A 23,157-nucleotide genomic window follows, 5' to 3' on the forward strand; every position below is an offset into this window, starting at 1 on the left:
AGCAGGCTATGTGAGGGGTGAGATCAGGGAGAAGAGACAGGGAGATAGATCCAAGTTGGGGTGAGGCCCAGGCAGCTTCTCCAGAAGGCAAGAAGAGATGTGGTAAGGACAGAACTCTGGTGGGAGATCTGGGCTTGAGGCTTAGATTTGTCACTGTGTGGCTGTGCAACCTTGAATAAGTCACAGTGCCTCTCTGATCCTCCCTCTGCAACCATGAAAGAAGGGGCTGGCTCTTTATGGCAGGCTTACAGGTGTGGGGCTGGACTGCATGCCATTAACTACATTGGGAGCATTCAGAAACAGATTCCAGGGCGCCCCTCCCAGCATGCCTGAATCCAGATTTTGATGGGTAGGACCAAGGAATCTGTATTCTTAAAAGAGCTTTCTAGTGGCTTTCTTGGGGAGCCACTGGCTAAGATAGTTCTAGACTCAGCTTGATACCTTTTCAATCTCTGAATGTGCCAAACGTGGTCCCTCCTCAGGGCCTTTGCATCTCTGGTTCCTGCTACCTCATTCCCACAAACCCTAGATCTTCAGATGGGCAGCCCCTTCCTGTCATTCAGGCCTCAGCTCAAATGTCACACCCTCAGAGACCTTCCCTAGACATCTTATCTCAAGTGCCTTTGCACCAGTCTCTCCATGATATCCCACGGCCCTGTTTTATTTTCTTCCACTTATCGCTTCCTGAAACTATCTAATCTGTGTATTCAGATGTTCATTAATTTGTCTCCCCAAACGTTAATGAGGACAGGATCCCTGTGAGTCCAGTTCACAGCCATATGCCCAGTGCATAGAATAGCACTCAATAAATGTGTGATGAACGAGGTGAATGAAGGGAGCTGGGCTCAAAGTTCCTGATCTTTTTTTTTTTTTTTTTTTTAAGAAAACAAGCTGTGGTTCCAGCACTTTGGAAGGCCAAGAGAGAAAGATCACTTGAGCCCAGGAGTTTGAGACCAGCCCTGGCAACATAGTGAGACCCCTGTCTGTACAAAAAAAAAAAAAAAAAAAAAAAAAAAAAAAAAGCCAGGTGCGGTGGATCACGCCTATAATCGCAGCACTTTGGGAGGCCGAGGCAGGCAGATCACCTGAGGTCAGGAGTTCAAGACCACCCTGGCCAGCAATGGTGAAATCCCATCTGGAAGCTGAGGCACGAGAATTGTTTGAGCCCAGGAAGCAGAGGTTGCAGTGAGCTGAGACTGCACCACTGCACTCCAGCCTGGGCGACAGAGTGAGACTGTCTCAATAATAATAATTTTAAAAATTAGCCAGGCATGGTGGTGTGTGCCTGTAGTCCCAGTTACTAGGGAGGCTGAGGTGAGAGGATTGCTTGAGCCAGGGAGGTTGAGGCTACAGTGAGCTATGATCGTGTCACTCTACTCCAGCCTGGGCATCAAAGGAAGACCCTGTCAAAAAAAAAGAAAGAGAAAGAAAGAAAGAGAGAGGGGAAGGAAGGAAGGAAGGAAGGGAGGGAGGGAGGGAGGGAGGGAGGGAGGGAGGGAGGGAGGAAGGAAGGAAGGAAGGAAGGAAGGAAGGAAGGAAGGAAGGAAGGAAGGAAGGAAGGAAGGAAGGAGGCAGGCAGGCAGGCAGGCTGGCTGGTTGGTTGTGGGACCAGGAACAACTGATCTACCTCATGGAGCCTGGTGTGACACATGGATGGCAGGCTGGAAAGTTTATTTTTGAGTGGCAGCTGAGGATGGTCAGGAGGCCAGGGTGCAAATCCTGACCATGAAGGAGCTGGCACAGAGTTTGCACTCGGTGAATAAATGAATGGATGAATAAATGCCTTCACTTTGCTATGTGCTTTTGAACAAGGCTCCTCTGGCTCACAGCCCCAGCCTCCCCTCCTACAAAATGGGGTTGGCCTGGGTGGCTGTTCAAGGCCATTGGGTATTGACACTCAGAGCCTCTGTGTCCAGTCTGGAACATAAATGGGAGCCATAGCTGGTGTTAGAGGAGAGGCAAGCACTGCCGGAGCCACGGTTCTCACCTTTACTGGCCCTTCCTGAGGATCCCACCTAGCCCATAGCTGGCATCCTAAGGCCGTGTAGGTGGGAATTACATGGACCTTCTGCCATCCTCATTCCTCAAATCCCCTTGGGAGTGAGAACAGTCCTGCTCCCATCCTGGGAAGAGCATTTTGTCTGAAAATTCCACCAGGGAAACGAGGAAGGGTTGGGCCCCTATAATTTCTGCACCTGCTCAAACAGGAAGTAGCAGAAAGTTTGGGGCCAAGAAAAACAAGCTCAATGTCATTCTGGAAATCAGCATCCCCCATAGCTAGGGACTCACCCCATCCCAGGAGGAGCTCTCTTGGCAATTAACGATTAACATAGACAGATGGAGTATAAAGAGGGGATGGCCCAGGACCCACCCTTTAGCCTGTCACCAAAGGCTTAAGAGGAAGCAAAATTCATCTAGTCTTGTCTGGCATACCTTTGGTGACAGGGAGCTCACTACCAAACCAGCCCCCCATTGCCCTGAGACAGTATGAAAGTGAAGCTGCCTTCCCACAACTGGGACCTGCAGAAGGGCCTCAAGAGAGCTAGTGGTCAGCCCACTCTCAAGTCAGAGGCCAAGAGGCTCAGGACCGGCCCCACCCCACACCGTAGGCCTGCCCACAGGTTCCCAGCAACTGAGGAAGCTGTAGCAGGCAAAGTAAGGAAGGGCCAATTGGAGAGTTGGGGTTGGAGTTTAGCCTGCAGCCCAACCCCTAGTCCCTCCTGACTCTGATGCTGGACTTGGGGAGGGGCCGACCTCTGACTGATCCTTATTTAAAAGCCCAGAGGACATGGTGTGGGGGGAGGCGGGGAGGCCTGAATTCACCCTAATCCCACTGAGAGTCCTGGGGAGGCAGCCTGGGTGACAGAGCCTCTGTCCTCTTCCCCTGCAGCCTCTGCCCCTGGGAAGCCGTAAGGAAGTTTCACAATGTTCTGGGCCTGCTTTCTCTGACATCGCATTTCTTGTGTCCTCCTGGTGCTCCCTCTCTCATTGTCGCCCCCCTGACACAGGCTCCCATGCATGAACAGGCTCGCCTTCCCACCCAAGCCCACACCTGCCTCTCCCCAACGGTGGGCTCCTTGTAGATCCCCGCTGCCCCGCCCAGGCCCACACAGCAGCGGAGAGCCCTCAGCAGATGCTGATCCGCACTGCTCCCTGCTGGGCTATGGAGCCCTAGGATAAAGTCCCCCTTGCCCCAGGCATCACCCAGGACTCCCAGGGATCCTGGGACTATGTCCAGGGTAGACCCCTGAGTGGCATGGCATAGGGTTCCAGTCTCCTAGGCAACGTGGGCCAGCCTACCCCATGCCCTCTGGGCCCCTGTTCTGGTACAAAGAAGGGGATGCCCAGAACCTCAGATCTCGGACTTTAAGACGCTTCAGTCCCCTGGGATGTGGGTCAAAGTGCAGACACTTGGGCCCACCCGGCAGAGTCTAGGTTAGCCAGTCTGGGGAACAGCCCAGGAGTCTGCATTTTTCATCAGCGGGCAGTGGGCCCACAGGTGATTCCGAAGCAGGTCATCTGTGGGCCGCACTGAGCCTCACTCGCCCACCTGTTGCTCTCTCTCAGGCTTTGAGACCACAGCCCCCAATAAAGACCTGAATCTGCTTTGTCCAAACTGCAGCCTGTTCCTTTTTTTCAGCACCCCACATCCTGCAGGCAGGGAGGGGTTATTAACCTCATGGTACAGATGGGCAAACTGAGGCCCAAAATGGAGAACACCCAGTTTGCACAGTCCCTGACCCACAGTGAAGCCCCTAGCTTCTACCGCCCTCTGCAGGCTCCCCATGTGGTCTGGATTCTGGGGCCCAGCAGGTCATCTAGGGCCAGGCAGCAGCCGTGACTGGCACCCTTTGTCCTGGTCCCTGTGTCCTCTGACCTCAGCAGGTCCTGGGCTGATTAAAATATCCCCTTACAGCTCTGATAGGCATGGTATCCCCTTACAGGGCAGACAGGGACACGGTCCCATCTGAGGCAATACAGCTAGCTTGCTGCTGTGCTCTGACCACCCTCCGGAGCTGCACACTGCTAGCACAAGGAGATTAGAGGACTTTGGCCTGAAGGGTTTGCAGAGACCTGCTAGGAGAAAGCAAAGCTCAGAGAGGGGAGAGTTGCCCAAGGTCACTCAGTGCATACTTATTAATCCCAATTCAGTGCTTCCCCTTTGTCAGACAGTGTCAATTCAGTGAGTCCTTCTAATGACCCAAAGCAGTGAATCCTGTTACTCTCCCATTTTACAGGCACAAGAGTTGATTAGCGGCAGAGACAGGATTCAATCCCACACAGCCTTGACTCTAGTCCTAGCCTAGAGTAGTGGTCGGTGGATATGGCCCCAGCGCTACTCCTATCTCCCCTCTTACCACACCCTACTCCTGTCCCTTCCCCAGTCACCCTGGCCCCCAGCCCTCCACTGCTTCTTTCCTTTGTGTCTTTGCTCCCGTGATTTCCACCTCCTAGGATACAGGACACGGGGCTGACTTTGTAGACTCGGATCCTGCTCTGTGAAATGGGCTCTTTTGAGCTCCAAATTCCAGCATGAGGCTGTCCACCTCATCACCTTCACTGACATCTCCCAGAACCAGGGCATCGCCATTTCTACCTTTGGGGACCTCCATCCCCCCAAACTGTCCCCCCAAATCCTCCGCTGCCTCTTCAGTGTAGTTCTCCATAAAACAGCCAGAGTGAAATCTGAAACACAGCCCCTGCCCTGGCTGCCCTGGCCCTGCTGGCCTTTGGCCACTCTTTCTGGCTCACCTCCCCTGCCACAGCTCTCTTGAGCCACCTGGCTGACTCCCATTCACTCTTCCTTTCCAGAAAAACCACCACTCCCCTCTCCCAATTCACCGCCTCCTCCACAGCCCTCCTGCAACACTCTCCCTGAACTCCGTGCGCCTTTCCTCCAGGGAGTCCACTGCTTTGTGCAATGCCATACAGGCCTCCCTCAGTATCCCAGGGGTATTGGATCCAGGATACCAAAATCCAGTCAGATACCAAAATCCAAGCATGCACAAGTCCCTGACAGTAAAATATAGCATATGCATACCCTCTTGTATATTTTAAATCATCTCTAGATTACTTATAGCTAATACAATGTAAATGCTATGGAGATCGTTGCATTGTTTAGGTAATGACGACACGAAAGAGTCTCTACATGTCCAGTACAGATGCAATTTTTTCTATCTTCAATCCTCGGTTGGTTGAATCCACAGATGCAGAACCCGTAGATTCTGAGGGCCTACTGCATATTTTTTGATGATTCATCTCACATCTGTCTCTCCTGGCGCACTGCTCTCCCTGAGGGTCATAACCCAGTGCCCAGCTTGGCACTGTCACACAGCAGCTGCCAATGGGGGAGGGGGGGTGTCACCATTGAGTACATAGGAAGTGTGCACATCAGAGCCCCTCGGACCCCTGGGCCTCGTGCATCGTGAACCTGCCAGGCTCACAGCAAAACATGGTCAAATGCCTTCCGCCCCCACCCTAAACAAGTCACTGCTCAGGACTTCTTAATTTTCCTCCCCACAGGTTGCAGGGCTTCTCATTCTGTGATTTATAGCCCATCAAATAAATTCCCCTATTATCTTCACATGCAGCGCTCGGCCTCTCTGCCATTTAATAATACATTTGGCTGGCTGGGCCTCTCCCGGGAGAAATCTAAGGCTTGGCTGCAATTCCGGGGCAGGCAACGTGGAATTCCAAGGGCTCATTTCAGAACCAAACCTTCAGCAGGTCTGAGCCTCCTACTCAGGGGCTAACTGGGCAGGGTCCCAATCCCTCTCCCCTCCCTTCCTCCAACAGAGAGACCATTGGCGGAGTGAGACGTCTCAATGTCCACTGGAGCTGTAGTGCCCTGTTTTAGAGCAGGAGAGACCCTGCTTCTTCCCCCACTAGACTCGGTGGTTTACTCCACAGCCATGATCTCAATCTGCCTTTCCAATTCCCCGAGCAAGGCAGGAACCCATCGGAACCGTTTCACAGACGAAGTAGCTTCTCTGAAATACAGGGAGGTTGCCCCAGCCCTGCACATTCCACAGGTGCATGCTAGGTTCAGATGCAGCCAGCAGAGAGTTCAAGGGTATCCTCTATGCCAGGCACTGCACCCAGCGCTTGACTTGAATCGTCTCATTGCATCCTCACAAAAGCCTTCAGAGAGAAAAGGTGCTATTATGCCCATTTTACAGATGGGGAAATTAAGCCTCAGAGACAACAAATTTCCCTAGGCTCCTCCAGGAAGCAAAGAGCAGCTCCCTGGGGGAAAGTCTTACTGAAATGAAGCATGAGAAGGGAGAAGGGGCTGGAGGTTACAGAGAACTCGTGGCTTCATGCAGAGCCCTGCATTACAAAACAAAGTGTCTAGAAGGAAAGGAGAGCTCAAGGCTTTAGGATCTGACAGTCCAGGGCATAAATCCTACCCTTGGGGGTTCTCAGTTCTGTGACCTAGGGCAAGTTCCCTAATCTCTCTGCGTCTAAACTCCCCACTCTGTAGAATCTGAATACTATCCTCCCAGAACTGTCACAAGACTTGAATGAGACTGCACTCAGGAAGCTGCCTGGTAAACTGCCCGGTCCTGCACCGTGTCATTTTGGCTTGTTAGAACAGAGGAATCAAGACATGGTGTAAAGACATGCAAAGACTCCTCCCGACAGACATGGGACTGGCGGCTCAGAACCATGTGGGGATCTGGGCAGAAGACAAGGGCTCCTCCTCAGCCCCATGTACCCACAGGCCAAGCTGCTTACCTCACTCTGGTACCAGCCACCTCCTGCCCAGGCTGGGGAGAAACAAGACGGCCCTCCTGCTCCCGAGAGCACAGGTCCCAGCGTTGCTCAGCTGGGGAGGGCGGCGAGGACTGGGCGTAGGGGCATTCCAGGCTAGCCCAGGCCAGGCCTCCCGCCTCTCCTCCCACCCAGCCACCAGGTCTGCTTCCCTCCTCCCTCCTGCTCCTGAAAGTTTCTGCTTCCACTTTATAGTTTCCGTGGCAACCACTTCTCTTCCTTTGATTGTTTCCTCCTTCTCAGTCACTTTGCCATCTTATGCTAAAAGGAGAATAAAAGCAGGCCAGAGCAGGAGGTCTGGCCAGGAGGAAGAGGATGGAGAGTGACAGGGCCAGGGGTGGGGGGTGACCTCTGCAGTGCAGCCCTGGTTCCACCCTCAAAAGACATCTGAGGCTGGGCGCTGTGGCTCACGCCTGTAATCCTAGCACTTTAGGAGGCCGAGGCAGGTGGATTGCCTGAGCTCAGGAGCTCGAAACCAGCCTGGGCAACATGGCGAAACCTCTTCTCTACTAAAAAAAAAATACAAAAAATTAGGTGGGCACAGTGGCACATACCTGTAGTCCCAGCTACTCAGGAGGCTGAGACACAAGAATCGCTTGAACCTGGGAGGCAGAGGTTGCAGTGAGCCAAGATCATGCGACTGCACTCCAGCCTGGGAGGACAGAGCAAGACTCCGTCCCCCCATCACCCCCCAAAAAAAGACATCTGAACAGGAGACTGTCCCTTGGGAAGGTCCTCCACAGCAGGGTCCCTCAAATGTGACTCTCCTGGGCGGACTGCCTGCCAGGCCCTGCAGGGGATGCCCACGGCTGCATCTTTAAGGCTCTGCGTGGGGCTGGGCCTAAGTCTGCTTACCACTGTCTTGTATTCACCCAGCGTGCTTTGTGTTTGAATGGCCTCCACCCTCAAGCCCCACCCTCTCTAGCTCTGGATATCCTTTACTACCCACGGCCTCGCTCCCATCTCAGTTCCCCTCCTTCCTGTGGTTGCCCTGGTGCGTCCTAACCTCTCTTTCTCAGGTGGCCTTCTTCCCTGCAGACAGGCCATGCTGGCAGCAAAGCCAGTGCCTCCTTCACTCCGTTTCCATGCCCAGGCCCCTGCATGGGGCTAAGCACACAGTAGGTCCATAGGAGGTGGCCCTGAACCTACAGCCAGAGAGACCAGGGTTCCAGTTTCACCTCTACCACTAGCTAACTGTGAGCCCTTCACAGATTTACTCTAGAACTTGGTGCTCCTGGTGGTAAAATAAGGATGGAATTAACGTCCTCACAGGACGTTGGAGATTGAAATGAGTTTGGGAGGGTCTGAAAGAGCCTGGAAATTTTCGAAGTGCTGTACGAAGTCCGAGGTTATTTTTAGGCACTGAATTAGTGCTGTCCACTGAACGGCCCCAGGGTCTCCTTGACCCCACACATGGCTCTCTTTCTCCACCTGCTGACCTCCTGAGGCATTGACCGGTCACACAGAGGCCTGGCCTCTCCAGCCCCGTCCACGCCATAGTCACCCTCTGCCAAGCTTCCCCTTCGCACACACACGTACACACACATACACGCGTGCACACACACACACATACGCAGGTCTGAGGCTGGGTGGGCCGCACTGACACACAGGGCCCCATGGCATCAGGCATCAAACCTGCCTGGTGTTGGCTGTTCTGGCTGAGGGGGCTGGGGGTACACACTCACAAGTCAGCAGGGAGCAGCCAAGCCCATGGGGTGAGGGTGGGAGTAGAAGAGCAGCTTCCTCCCAGCCTAGCCACAGGTAGTGGCTGGGGCACTTGCAGGACCGATGGGGCAGTTCACTGCCTTCTCCTATTGCCACCATCTGCTTCCTTTAGAGGCTGGACCACCAAGGCCGGGGGTCTGGGTAGGCTACCCAGTTACATCTCCTGGAAGTGCTCTCCCCAGAGAAAGGTGTTCCTCTTCCATACTCTCACGAGGGCCTCCCCGCTTCCTCTTTGGCGCTGACAGTGAACTCCACCCCCACTGCCCACCCATTCTCAGACCTGCGCATCACCCCTTCCAAACTGCGCACCGAGGCTGCACCTGCCCAGGCTTGTACTGGAGTGAGGCTGCTTTCTAGGCACAAGGGGACGCCTGGGGCCACACTGGCTCAGGGTGGGGCTCCTGTGTACACTGGGGGTGGCCATTTCACCCTGCTCCAAAGACCTGCAGGATTGAAGGACTTTGAGCAGATTCAGAAAAAAATGAAGACTTGTGAAATGTCAGAACCAAGAGAGTAAAGGGAGGGCCCACTGTGGCGGGCTGGGGCCTCTGCCTCCTCCACCTCTCCTCTTTCTGGCCCTACTCCTGTCTTAAAAGCACAGGATTCCCACATTGTCACTGGGAAGCCAGGCCATTCAGCTTCCACCCCGGGGTGCATAGGGGACCCTTCCTAGGAGTTGGCATGTGAAAACCAATGCAAGCCATGGCATGGTCCCTGGAGGACCCTTCAAGAACTGTGTCCCTCTGTGTCCTAAGAGGGCTCTGACACAGTCCCTGTCCTCAGAGAGCTGACAGTCTGGTGGGACACATAGGCTTCCACAGAGACTCTCAAGGGCCCAAGGCAGAGGAAGCACAAGGGGAGGAAGCAACTAATTTTGACTGACAGGGCAGGGAGAAATCAAGGAAAGCTTCACAGAGGAGGTGGCATCTGGGCCAAGCCTTTGAATAGGACTCCAAGAGGCTGAGGGTGTTGAGGAAGGGAGCAGCAGCCCCAGACCCATGGCAGAGACCTAACTTGACCTCCCTTATCCAAATGCCATGTACTTAGACCATGGTGAGGGTTTGGGCCTGGAGGATGCTGTCCTGACATCCCCTTAACTGAGCCTTAAATCTCCCACCATGGGCCAGAATGAGGCACATCCAGGCTAGCTCCTGTGGCCAAACCCTGGGGCAATGTCTGTCCTGGTCACTGTTGTCTCTGGGCAATGGCCTGAGAGCACCAAGGGGGACAGAGCCTGCCAGGTCTTAAAAGCCTAATGAAAAGAGTCTCCTCGAGTTCCCAGAGCAGCCCATTCCAGGATTTCACACCGCCCCACAGTCGGCCAGGAAGTTCTTCCCCTATCTAACCTACATCTCCCTTGCCGAAACGTACACCCACCTTGCTTTGGAGACACAGGAATAACAAAGCACAGACGCTGAACGGCCTCACCAGGCGCTCTGTTTGCAGCAGAGGTGGTTTGCTGGGGGGGTCAGTGGGCAAAGACACAATCCCCTGCTCTGACAAGAGAGAACAAGGCCCTCTTTGTGCACATGATTAATTTATAGGCCTGGGGAGGGTCAAGCGGGAATGTCCTCTCTCTGGGCCTCGAAGGCTTCCCTGACCCAATTTAGAAGCTGCGTTTATTGTATTGTTCATGTCAAACCTTGCCGATGAGGTCTCTATTCCCAGTGTGCTCATGAATTGTCTGGGAGTTTAATAGTGTACAATCTGAGAACAATTTATTAAGAAGATTAAATCCCCCAAATATGCCTCCACATGTCTACAAAACAGCAAATTTATTCTCCAGCATCAGTGGGCTCCCACTGCCCGGAGCAGCTGGAACCCCTCCACCTGGGAGAGAGGGAAGCTGAGCAGGGGTGGGGAGCCCCCCGAAAGGGTCTGGGGGAAATGCATGTGGCATTCCAGGACCCCAGGTATCAGCCCCAGAATGAGCAGGGCCCAGAGGTGAAGCTAGTCCTGCAAAATCCCACGTTCGAAGACCCCACCTTTGTCACGCCATCTCGCCCACGGCATCCCTCTTCAGGGAGGCTCCAGCGCTCACTCACAGCGGGACGCTGGTCTAGACACTTCCTGCTCTGAGACTTGGAAACCAAGTGGAGCTCCCAGCATCACTCTCTGAGGCCTGTCTCATTCACTGCACCTTCCTGACCCTGGGAACTCCTGGAGGAAAAGAACAGGGTTAGACAGCACGAGGTGTTGGAATGAGATGGAGCTTCTATTTGACCCTTCCTGGGGGGTGGGAGTCTATACTGGAGGGATCAGAGGAGGCCTTGCTAAGGGAAAGCTGGGTAGAAGAGGTGAGGGCAGGGGAGGAGGTGTCCCTGCCCCAGCCCTTAGGGTCAGCAGGGAAGAGAGCACCTGGAGACCTAGTCTGTGCTCAGATACCAGCTGCAGAGACCCAGGCTTTGGTGCTGATCTGAAACTTCAGGCTTGGCCTCATTTGTCCCTGCATCTCCTCCAGTCCACTGGGTCACCAGGACCCATCTGTTTTATCACTGGTAATAAACACAACCATAGCCATGGCGTGTCCAGGGCTTACTTTGTGCCAGGCACTGTGCTGAGCTTCAAATGCCTTGTCACATTTTAAGCTCGCAGCAACTCTGAGAGACAGGTGCTGCTATCACCGTGCATCTTATATGAGCAAATACATTCACAAGCGTAACAAACATGCCTGAGGCCTCGCAGCTAGTAACCCGCAGAGGCCAGGATTCAAACCCAGGCGGTCAGTCCCAGCCTCAGACATCTGAGCCTCCTGACCTTCCACCTCATTCCGTAGCTGGGATGGCCCCTGTCTGTCCCCACGAGGACCCCGGGCTCAGTTCAGCCCTCCACATTCCCCATCAGACGACTGCAAGATCTCAACAATGGCCACCCTCCTACCCATCCTCTCCCATCGTCTCTCCACACGACAACCAGGGGGTCTGTCCTCAAACCCAAACCTGCCCTGCTCCCTGCTGAAAGCCTGCCACAGCTCCCTGGGCCAACAGCAGAGTGCAAGCTTCTTTCTTTTTTTTTTTTTTTTTTTTGAGATGGAGTCTCACTCTGTCACCAGGCTGGAATGCAGTGGCACAATCTTGGCTCACTGCAACTTCCACCTCCCAGGTTCAAGACATTCTCCTGCCTCAGCCTCCCAACTAGCTGGGGCTATAGGCACGCGCCACCACGCCCAGCTGATTGTTGTATTCTTAGTAGAGACGGGGTTTCACCATGTTGGCCAGGATGGTCTCGATCTCTTGACCTCGTGATCTACCTGCCTCAGCCTCCTAAAGTGCTAGGATTACAGGCGTGAGCCACCGTGTCCGGCCGCAAACTTCTTTGCCTTGCATTCAGGACTTCCATTCCCACCTCCCTGTGGTCTCTCTCCCGTACCCTCTAGTTGAACCCTGCTCTTCCCTGGGCACCACTCATGCCCCAGCCTTCTGGTCTCCATTTCTTTGCTTAGTCTGGTCCCTCTTGGCCTGACCTGCTTTCCCCCATCTCTTACATCAAAATTTTCAAGGCCCAAATCCAATGCCACCTCCTCCACGAAGCCTTCCCAGGATGGCCAATCAGGTCCCAGTAGTGGAAGTGACTTCTCTCTCCTCCGAACTCCTGACAGTGCAGAGAACTGTTCAGCTGTTTGTGTGCCTTGCCCCCTCCCGCAACCAGGCCAGGAGCTCCTGGAGGGCAAGGTCCTCTCTCACCAGAAGCTGCTGTCCCCCAAAGGCCAGCACAGAGCTGGGTACAAAGAGTAGCCTTGCCCAGTGCAGACTTCAGTCCATTAGACGGTCGGACACCTCATCCCTGTCAGTGTGGGGTAGCCCCCAGACTGTGAGGGCCCCTCCCTGGGCCTCAGCAGGAGTCCTTTACCTTTCTTTAGTGCCATGGGCCCTTTGGGCTCTGGTAAGGTCTAAGGACCCCCTCTCAGAAAAGTGTTTTTAAATACATAAAACAGGCCAGGTGCGGTGGCTCATGCTTGTAATCCCAGCACTTTGGGAGGCCAAGCCGAGTGGATCACCCGAGGTCAGGAGCTCAAGACCAGCCTGGCCAACATGGTGAAACCCTGTCTCTACTAAAAATACCAAAATTAGCTGGGTGTAGTGGTGCACACCTGTAATCCCAGCGACTTGGGAGGTTGAGGCAGGAGAATTGCTTGAACCCGGAAGGCAGAGGTTGTAGTGAGCCAAGATCACATCACTGCACTCCAGCCTGGGCAACAGAGCAAGACTCCATTCAAAAATATATATAAAAATTAAAAATTAATAAATAAAAGTACAAAAATAAGCTGGGTGTGGTGGCGCATGCCTGGTTATCAAAAAAAAAAAATTTTTTTTTTTTGAGATAGAGTCTCGCTCTGTTGGCCAGGCTGCAGTGCAGTGGCACAGTCTTGGCTCACTATAACCTCCACCTCCCAGGTTCAAGCAATTCTCCTGCAGGTGCCTGCCACCACCCCTGGCTAATTTTTTGTGTTTTTAGTAGAGACAGGGTTTCACCATGTTGGCCATGCCGGTCTCGAACTCCTGACCTCGTGATCTGCCTGCCTCCACATATTTTTAATGCTATAGCAATATAGGTGCTTCTTTATTAATGCCTTAGAGAACAAGATCTGGGGCTAATAACTACTGTAATTTTGAAGTATGGTGAACAAAAATGTTATTTTAGGATAACCATGTCAGCTGGGGATCTCATGTCCTATTATCATGTCCACGATAATAGGACATGAGAATTTCTGCAATTCCTATGATTTCCGCAACATCATAGAATGGCTAATGCCAGTGTGGTTGATCATCTACATTTATAATTGCAGGAATTATCATTTGTCATTGTAATTAGTGGTTATTGAAAATAACACTGGGATTCTTTTTTTCCTATTCCAGTTCTTGGACACTCTGGATTCCATCCTGAGACTCACTGGGTCCTGGAAGCCCTGGTAAAGAAGCCCTGGCTGAGAGGGGGGCGTTTAAGGGAAAAGAGAAGGATTTGTCTCGGAACCCAAGTTCTGGCCTCTAGCTGACTGCCAAGGCCTTGACCTTCTCCAGTCCTGCATCTCCATCCGCCTGCCTCAGTCACATCACAGAGGAACCCAGCCTGTGCCCACAGCCTGGTTGTCCCAGCTTATCTGAAGCCCCTCAGTGGGGTGAGCTTAGCAGAAGCCTCCAGAGAATGACTCCCTGGAGCCAGTGTGCCCCAGACAGCCCAGCTTGGGGCTTCAAGGGCTCTGGCCGCCTCCCAGGCACTTATTTTATGTCCTGAAAGAGCAAAGCTGACAGGTAATAAATGGCTGAGGAGGGCTGGAGTGGGCTCTGACTGCCTGCCTGGCGCCTGCCCAGCCAGCCCGCCATACCCACCACCGCCCTCTCAGGGGGATGAGAGGACCATTAATTACCCAGGAAGAAAGGGCGCCATGAGGACGCACCCAATGCTGCTTGGGGACATCATCTCTGGACACATTTTCTGAGAGAAGCACCAAGCCTGAAGCTTAGCTGTCGCCCCTACCGCCCTCTGCCATCAGCCAGCCAGGCTTTCCTCCTCCCCGGGTACCCCAGGGTGCCTTCCAACCTGGGTCCTGCCTTCAAAGCCTCTTCACCTGTCCAGTGTCCCTGAGGGATTGCTCTTTGCAGATGGGGCCCCGAGGTGGGCCCCTGGGGTGGGACCCAAGGGCGGAAGGGAGTCTATCCCATCATTTCTGTCGCCTTTGCCAGCACTTTGGGTCCATCCAGTCCGGGGGATTCTACTAGGGAAGTAGCTCTGTCCTCGCCCAGACACCATGGCCAGTTCTAGCCATCACTCCAGGCCCAAGTGATTGGGTCACCTTCAGGTGTGACCACACCTGTCACCTTTTGCAGATCGGTGCCAACCATTCTTCAAACAGGAGCTCAAGCAACCATCCCACTTGCCCTGTGGAGAAGGAACTGTTATCATCACATTTTACAGACCAGGTAACTGAGGCTCAGAGAGGGTAAGTGACTGGCACAGCTGGTAACAACAGAGGCAGGGTTTGAGCCCAGTCTGCCCAGCTCCAAAGCTCCCCTTTAGTAGCTTTCTCGACATCAAGTGGTCATCCTGCAACCACAGGTAGCCACAGAGTCCCTCTAAAGAAAGTTCACCAGGTCCTCTGCATGCCCCTTTCCCTCCCTGCCCCTGCGCAGGGGCTCCCTTAGAGCCCAGAGACCCTGCCTCTTCATTCTAAAACCCTCACTGGGCCCAGTCCCACCTCTTCCGGGAAGCCTTCCCTGATTGCCCACACTCTGCAGATTCAAAAGTCTTCCAGTGCCTCCCACCCTTAGCAGAAGCTGTCAGCACTGGCCACCAGCAGCACCTAAGTTCTTTCCTTATCACCTCCAACCACCACACCCATAGCCAGGTCCAAGTGCCCTACAGGGTCTCTTTTAGGCCTGGAGGAAGATCTTGCTAGAATAAGATAAATAGGTGACCCCATGGCTTGTGCCAACCTTCCACCAGAGGCAGAGTCTGTTCACACCTGGGCAGGGGGCATCTGCCTCAGAATGACTAGGAAGGGGGGGGCCCACCTAATCCAGTCTGATAGGATGACTAAGGGGGGCTAGGAATCACATCACAGCCACTCTCTGAGCTAGAAGAAGCCCTGAGCCAGCATCTCCACCCAGCTCCAGGAACAAAGTCAGCAGATTCACTGCATCCTCATGGAGCTTGAGAAAACTCAGAGAAGGGCCAGGGCCAGGGCCAAGGTCAAGGCCAAGGCAAGAACCACAACCTCTGCTCCAGGTGCATGGCAGGAATAACATCAGTGTCGTTTACAGCAATGACCACTTTCCTAATAAATGTGCTTCCTACAGACAGAGGGATGCTGGCACCCGAGCCTGATGAGGCCCACAGAGGATGTTCCCTGAAGCAGAACCTTCACAGAGGGGTGGCTGAGTCAACCTCATACTGCAGATAATTCTGTGCAGCAGATAGAAACAGTGAGACGGAATTCCACAGCTGAACTAGAAAAAATGGCTCCAAATATCTTACTGAACGAAAAAGCAAGTTGCAGAACGATATGTGACTTCAAAAAAGAAATTTAAACAGAATCATATTATGCTATGGATATATACATGTGCATGAAAGTGCAAGGCAGCACTGAGAAAAACGCCCTCCAAATGCCTCCCACGCATTGGCTAGGCTTTGCTGCCAGGGGCCCACCCCAACTCTGCCCCAGCCCTAGCCCAGCCCCACTCTTGATACGCAGGAAGATCATGACCCACCGATTCTCACATCCTGCTGCCAGGAGAGTACACAGCCACAATCTTTGCAGAGGGTGAGTGGGCAACATGGATCAAAAGTTAAAAATCCATAAACGTGCATTTTAAACTCATACATTCTCCTTCTACATGCTATCCCTCAGATAAATTCTCACAAGCGTGTAAGAACAGATGTACAAGGATGTTTATGCACTCCTGTTTAAAGCAGGAAAAAAAAAAAAAACACGCACCAAAACTGTAAACAACGTCTGTGTCCATCACCGGGGGCCTGGTTGAATAAATTATAGTATCTCCTGAAAATGGAATCCTGTGTGACCGTTCTGCAGCACGAGCTGGAAATGTGTGTACTGACACCGTGGACCTCGAGGTGAAGACGCACGGGATACTTCAGGATATGTGGGATGATCTCCTGGGTGGATAGACTCTTTTTTTTTTTTTTTTTGAGACAGAGTCTCGCTCTGTCGCCCAGGCTGGAGTGCAGTGGTGCTATCTCGGCTCACTGCAAGCTCCGCCTCCCGGGTTCATGCCATTCTCCTGCCTCAGCCTCCTGAGTAGCTGGGACTACAGGTGCCCACCACCACGCCCCGCTAATTTTTTGTATTTTTAGTAGAGACGGGGTTTCACCGTGTTCGCCAGGATGGTCTCGATCTCCTGACCTTGTGATCCGCCTGCCTCGGCCTCCCAAAGTGCTGGGATTACAGGCGTGAGCCACCGTGCCCGGCCAGTAGATTCTTACATATACTTCTCTCTGTGTGTGTGTGTGTGTGTGTGTGTGTGTGTGTGTGTGTGTGTGTGTGTTGAGTGGGGGTCAAGAAAAAAGGCTTAGTTTTCAGTCTATAATGTTTGATTTTCTTTTTAGTAAACAAAATCATGACATGCCATTTCTATAGACTAAGAAGCAGATTTTGGTGCAGGATGTTAATGGTGGAGGAGACTGTGCTTGTGCAGGGGCAGAGAGTAGATGGGATCTCGTACTTTCTGCTCAATTTTGCTGTGAACCTAAAACTGATCTAAAAAATAAAGACTATTTTTTAAAAAATAGATCAAAAGTCTTTAGAAATTCAAAACACAGAAGAACTTTTCCTCCAAGTCAGTGCTTCTCCAGGTTGAATCTCCCTGTGCCTTCATCATTCTTGAGCAAGTGCCACTCTCCGAAAGCTCAAACCAGGGTGTGCTGTCAAGGTTTCTCTTCTGGCCGGGCACAGTGGCTCACACCTGTAATCTCAGCACTTTGGGAGGCTAAGGCAGGCAGATCACCTGAGATCAGGAGTTTGAGACCAGCCTAGCCAACATGGTGAAACCCTGTCTCTACTAAAACTCAAATATTAGCTGGGCGTGGTGGCAGGTGCCTGTAATCCCAGCTACTCAGGAGGCTGAGGCAAGAGAATCACTTGAACCCAGGAGGTGGAGGTTGCAGTGAGCCGAGATCCCACCACTGAACTCCAGGCTGGGCAACAGAGTGAAACCCCATCTCAAAAAAAAAAAAAAAAAGGTTTCCCTTCTGAAGTTTTGCCTATACCATCTCGTCTGCCCAGAGTGCCTCACATCTTCATTTTTACCAATACAAATATCTTTCTCCATGAAAGCCCATTTTGGATGCCCTAGCCCCCTGAAACATAGGCTCTCTGAGGACAGTCTGTGTCCTGAATATATCTCTGCAGCCTCCAGGGATGCCTAGTGCCAGGCACAAGGCAAGAGCTCATTAAATGTGTGCCAAGTCACTGGATGCCCTCCTCTGAACACATTAACATTTCTGAAAGCCCCAAGCACTGTCTAGACATCTCTCTGGGGCCACTCATCTTGCCTTGAATCATAATTCTGCCTGCCCTTGTTAACAGGGAGCTTCTCAGAGAGGGCTCCCAGGACCCACATCGCACGTGTGCCCCAGCCCTATAGCTCACTCGGCTCAGGAATCACAAACGCAAATGCCAGTGTGAGCCAGGAGGGAAAGGAAAGGAGAGAAGCAGGACTGGCCAGGCTAAATGTGGAACACAATCCAGCCCACATTGTCCTATTAGAATGTAGGCCCACGATGGCCAGAGGATCAAGTTTACAAGAAGCTACCAGATTTGGATATAAAATCCTGACTGTTCAATGGAGACAACTAGATCACATATTAAAATAAACACACACCATACAAGTCATAGCAAAATACAAGTCATCACAGACTGGCCCAGACTCCCTGCCTGTGGTGCCTCAGGAAGCAACAGTTCAGAATTGGCATCATTGGGGAAAAAAAAAAAAAGCAAAAAGCCCTCCTGATCCTGCCATCCCATCAGCCCAAACTCCAAAACCTACTCACTGCAGAGCCCAAACCTCACTGCCAAAGGGAGATTCGAAGCCCAACTATTGACCAGGCATGGTGGCTTACGCCTATAATCCCAGCACTCTGGGAGGCCGAGGCATGCAGATCACTTGAGGTCAGAGGTTTGAGACCAGCCTGGCTAACATAGCAAAACCCCGTCCCTACTAAAAAAATTTAAATTTAAATTTAAATTTAAATTTAAAAAAAGAGTTCACCAGGTATGATGGTGCGCACCTGTAGTCTCAGCTACTCGGGAGGCTGAGGCACAAGAATCGCTTAAACCTAGGAGGTGGAGGCACAGTGAGACGAGATCACACCACTGCACTCCAGCCTGGGCAACAGAGTGACTCTGTCTCAAAAAAAAAAAAAAAAAAAAAAAAAAAAAAAGCCCAGTCACTTTGGTAGCATCTGTGTTGGCTCTGCAGCTCCCAGTTGTGTGACAGGGGTGAATGACTTCACCTCTCTGAGCCTCTCTCTCCTCTGAGCCTCTACTTCCTCCTCTGTAAAATATGGGGGAAAAACAATAACTTCCTATGGATGTTATATGGACTCATCACGGAGGAGCTGACTGCCAAAGCAGGACCCCTCCCTCCCCATCTCAGCCCCTCATCCATGTCCTGGATGGGGCAGGGAATGCCAGTGCTTAGCCTCCGAGATCCTGGCCCAGGAAGGCCTGTTTATAGCAGCATGCTCCTCTTGCAGCCCCCTAAATCCTCACAACAGAAATGAATACTTATTGAGACTTACGTGCATGGCACCGTGTTAAATGCTTCACGTAAGTTCCTGTCTTTTAACTTTCTCAGTAATTCCAGAAGGTAGGTACAGTTGTGTGTGTGTTGCATAATGATGGAGATATGTTCTGAGAAATGCATCGTTAGGTGATTTTGTTGTTGTGTGAACATCATAGAGTATACTTGCACAAACCTAGATGGTGTAGCCTACTACATGCCTAGGCTATATGGTGGGTTGCCTGCTGCTCCCAGGATACAAACCTGTGCAGAATGTTACTGTACTGAATACTGTAGGTGATTGTAATACAATCGTAAATATTCATGTATGTAAACGTAGAAAAATACAGTAAAAATATGGTATTAAATCTTATGGGACCACGAACATATATGCAGTCTGTCCTTGACTGAAATATCATTAAGTGGCACATCACTGTATTTTTACCTCCCCGTTTTACAGATGAGCAAACTGAGCCTCAGAGAAGTGATCTGACTTGTCCAAGGCTGGTTTGTAAGTGGCACAGGCTGGATTTGGCCGTACACTATTTCAGCAATCTCAGTCACCACTCCAGCCTGCTCCTCAGGTGCCTGCCTTCCTCCTTGCCACACACCTCTGTGATTCCTACAAGCTGCCAGGTGCTAACCTGGTCAGCCTGGGGACACCAGGAATAACACCAACTCCTGCCTCTGGGCAGCCCCGCTGGGTCCGTGGCACAGACAACCATAGACTCTGCCTGGAAAAGTTGCTTCATGGAGAAGTTGACACCTGAGCCAGGGCCAACAGGTGCACAGGTAGGTTGTGAGCTGGTGGCACCAGGAGTGAACCCAAGGTACCTCCAAGCCTGAGGGCTGAAGGGTGGGAACTGCAGTCCAGACAGAACCAACCTGGCTGGGCCCAAGGCAAGTGAGAGAACAAATGGATGGTTTCTCTCATGAGAAAATGTACAAACGTGGAGGCAAAGGAAGGAGAGAAGCAGATCACTGATGTGAAGGAAACTCAAAACCTTAACCCGCCTGGCCAATATGGCAAAATTCCATCTCTACTAAAAACACAAAAATTAGCCAGGCATGGTGGCGTGCACCTGTAATCCCAGCTACTAAAATGCTGAGGCAGGAGAATCACTTGAACCCAAGAGGTGGAGGTGGCAGTGAGCCGAGATCACACCACTGCACTCCAGCCTGGGCAACAGAGCAAGACTCCATCTCAAAAACAAAACAAAACAACCTTAACCCTGGCCAGGCATGGTGGCTCAAGCTTGTAATCCCAGTACTTTGGGAGGCCAGGTGGGTAGACCACTTGAGGCCCAGCAGTTCAAGACCAGCCTGGGCAACATAGCCAGACCCCCATCTGCACAAAAAATACCAAAATTAGCCAGGTGTGATGGTGCATGCTTGCAGTCCCAGCTACTCTGGAGGCTGAGGTGGGAGGATCACTTGAACCCAGGAGGTCAAGGTTGCAGTGAGCAGTGAACATGCCATTGCACTCCAGCCTGGGCAAAAGGGCAAGACCCTATTCCCCCCACCAAAAGAACAACAACAACAACAAAACTGAACTCTTAAACCTGAAAGCTTAAAAGCCTTGCCTCAAAGAGGAGGCCTCTCAAGCTAGGTAAAGTTCCCACTGGCCCTGCACCACCCCTGGATGTTAAATCTGGTGGGGCTGCCACCTGGGTCTAGGGTAGGGACTGGCCATACGGTGTCACAGTGAGGACCCTGGCTTGGCAATCTGGGGCTGACCTCAGGCATGTCAAGCCAATGTCATCTGCAAAACTGAGGTGAGAAAGAGAGCAAAATTACTCTCTTAAGCAAGCATCTCACTTGCTTAAGAGAGATGGTGCGACTGGGCGCAGTGGCTCACGCCTGTAATCCCAGCACTTTGAGAGGCCGAGGCGGGTGGATCACGAGGTCAGGAGATTGAAACCATCCCGGCTAACACGGTGAAACCCTGTCTCTGTTTTAAAAAAAAAATACAAAAAATTAGCCAGGCATGGCGGCGGGCGCCTATAGTCCCAGCTACTCAGGAGGCTGAGGCAGGAGAATGGCGTGAATCCGGGAGGTGGAGCTTGCAGTGAGCCAAGATTGTGCCACTGCACTCCAGCTTGGGCGACAGAGCGAGACTCTGTCTCAAAAAAAAAAAAAGAGAGAGATGGCGCAAGGCTCAGATTCGGCAGATAGGACCCAGTGTGCCTCATGTGCACAGCCCCAGGCACCCACATGCTCATTCTCAGGAATGCCTCCGCCCTTGACTCTTAAGGCTATGGGCATTAAACAAGGGAATCGAAGTAAGTCAAAGCCCGGTGGCCCTGGCAATGGCACTATTCCCATCCCCCTTGCCCATATACCCCACAGTACTTGTCACTCCCTCGGCCAAACCTGCCCCAAGCTGGCTGTGAAATGATCTCCTCCAAGGGGTCAGGTGATCATTTGCTCTCCTCCCTCCTGGGGGCAGGGGGTAGGGTGATGGTGGTATTTTTCAGCTATTAACAATTGACATCTGTTAATTTTTAGTTTGTGTACTTCCGTTTTGCTTTTACGCACACCATTGCTCAATCCACCCGGCAGCCCCAGCCCTGAGAAGTGGAACTCTTACCTCCTGACAGAGAGATAGGGACGCAGAGCCCCGACACGAGGGCAGTGGAGGGCTCCTGGCCATGAAGGCCAGCGTATCTGACAAAACCCACATAACCTCCGAGACAGTGAGTCACAAGGAATAGAGTTCTGCCCTGTGTCAGGTATCAGAGGTTCCCATCCTGGCCTCCTCAAAGCCCACACTTCTGGAGGCAGCCATCTTGCCCCTGAGAGGTGGTTTTCCTAGAAGGCAAGATCCCTCTCTTGTAGACCCCAGAGATTTCCAGGCTGCAAAGAGCATTGCTTCTATGGAAGGAGCCAAAGGGAGGGTAAGAAACATGAACAGGGCTGGGCATGGTGGCTCACGCCTGTAATCTCAACACTTTGGGAGGCCGAGGCAGGCAGATCATGAGGTCAGGAGATCGAGACCATCCTCGCCAACATGGTGAAACTCTGTCTCTACTAAAAATACAAAAAATAGCCAGGTGTGGTGGCGGGTGCCTATAGTCCCGGCTACTCGGGAGGCTGAGGCAGGAGAATCGTTTGAGCCCGGGAGGCGGAGGTTGCAGTGAGCTGAGATTGCACCACTGCACTCCAGCTTGGGTGACAGAGCAAGACTTGGTCTCAGAGAAAAAAAAGAAGAAAAAAATAAAAGAAACACAAACAGGGCCGAGCATGGTGGCTCACATCTGTAATCTCAACACTTTGAGAGGCCAAGGCAGGCAGATCACTTGAGGTCAGGAGTTCAAGACCAACCTGACCAGTATGGTGAAACCGCATGTCTACTAAAAATACCAAAAAAAAAAAATAGCCAGGCGTGGTGGCGGGTGCCTGTAGTCCCAGCTACTTGGGAGGCTGAGGCAGGAGAATTACTTAAACCTGGGAGGTGTAGGTTGCAGTGAGCTAAGATTGCGCCATTGCTCTCCAGCCTGGGTAACGGAATGAGACTGGTCTCAAAAAAAAAAAAAAAAAAAAAAAACTGCCGTGCTATTCTGATGGGAAACAGGGGACTGGGCTGCATGAGAACCTGCGTCCCTTGTAGGCTTTGTGAATGTGATCAGATCCACAGGCAGGCACAGGGCTGAGGGGAAGGCACACCAGGCAGGGGAACTTTGAGAAACACAGGCAAGGCAGTCGAACAGGTAGAGGCCATGGCGAGGGCTGTTCAGCCAGCTGAGCTCCTGGGCACATAGGAAGGAACTGTTGGCAAGGAGGCTCCTACTGAAATTTGGTAGAAGAGCCCTGAAAACTGAGCTGAGAAGTCTGGATTATACCTCAGGGAAAACAGGGAGTCCCTCAAGGTCCTTGAGCAGGGGAGGGACCCCTCAGACCAAGGTCCAGAGGCTCTCCCTGGGGGCAGCGTGGAGGAAACAGGAAGCCGCACCAGAAGGGGCTGTGGCTGGGCTGTCCCCTAATGGGTAGTGAGGGCAGGGATGGGGTGCGGGAGATGGTGCCCAAGGGGAACCACCAGTCTTGCAGGTAGGAAAAAGGGAAGAGAAGGAGGGAAACACCTGGGTGTGGTTCCCTGTCCCAGGGGCTGGCCAGTGTGGTCTTCTCCTCAAAGAGGAAAGTTGGGGCCTAGGACAGCAGGTGAACGCGAGAGAGTAAGTGGTTGTTAGGGGAAAGGAAGGGCCTTTCATGTTGGACCGGTTGGTGTGCTTTTAGAGCAGCCAGTGAAAAGCACTTCTCTCCTTCTGGAGCTCAGGAGAGGTTTACAGTCTGGGTTGGGAGTATCCCAGGTTCAGGGGTTGTTAATGCCCTGGGCTTGTGTGGGGCTCCCAGATGAGAGCTGGTAAGTGAGAAGAGGGGGGTACCCAGGGTAGGACCTCAGAGGGTCAGGCGGTGTCAACAGCGA

General features: G+C 52.4%; 3 protein-coding genes across 9 annotated transcripts in view; 1 reads left to right on the forward strand and 2 right to left on the reverse strand.

Moving 5' to 3' along the window:
- MORN5 (MORN repeat containing 5) overlaps window positions 1–23,157 on the reverse strand; it is a 632,826-nt gene that overhangs the window by 541,049 nt on the left and 68,620 nt on the right. The window lies entirely within an intron of this gene.
- DAB2IP (DAB2 interacting protein) overlaps window positions 1–23,157 on the reverse strand; it is a 216,683-nt gene that overhangs the window by 141,026 nt on the left and 52,500 nt on the right. The gene's annotated exons all lie outside the window — the stretch shown is intronic.
- The window catches only part of STOM (stomatin), a 296,176-nt gene continuing 296,065 nt past the window's right edge, over window positions 23,047–23,157 (forward strand). Inside the window, exon 1 of the mRNA XM_050761891.1 lies at window positions 23,047–23,050. The gene's annotated coding sequence lies outside the window, so the exon portion shown is untranslated. The remainder of the gene's footprint in view (window positions 23,051–23,157) is intronic.

The sequence above is a fragment of the Macaca thibetana genome, chromosome 15 (genome assembly GCF_024542745.1).
Source record: "Macaca thibetana thibetana isolate TM-01 chromosome 15, ASM2454274v1, whole genome shotgun sequence".
Classification (NCBI taxonomy): Eukaryota; Metazoa; Chordata; class Mammalia; order Primates; family Cercopithecidae; genus Macaca; species Macaca thibetana.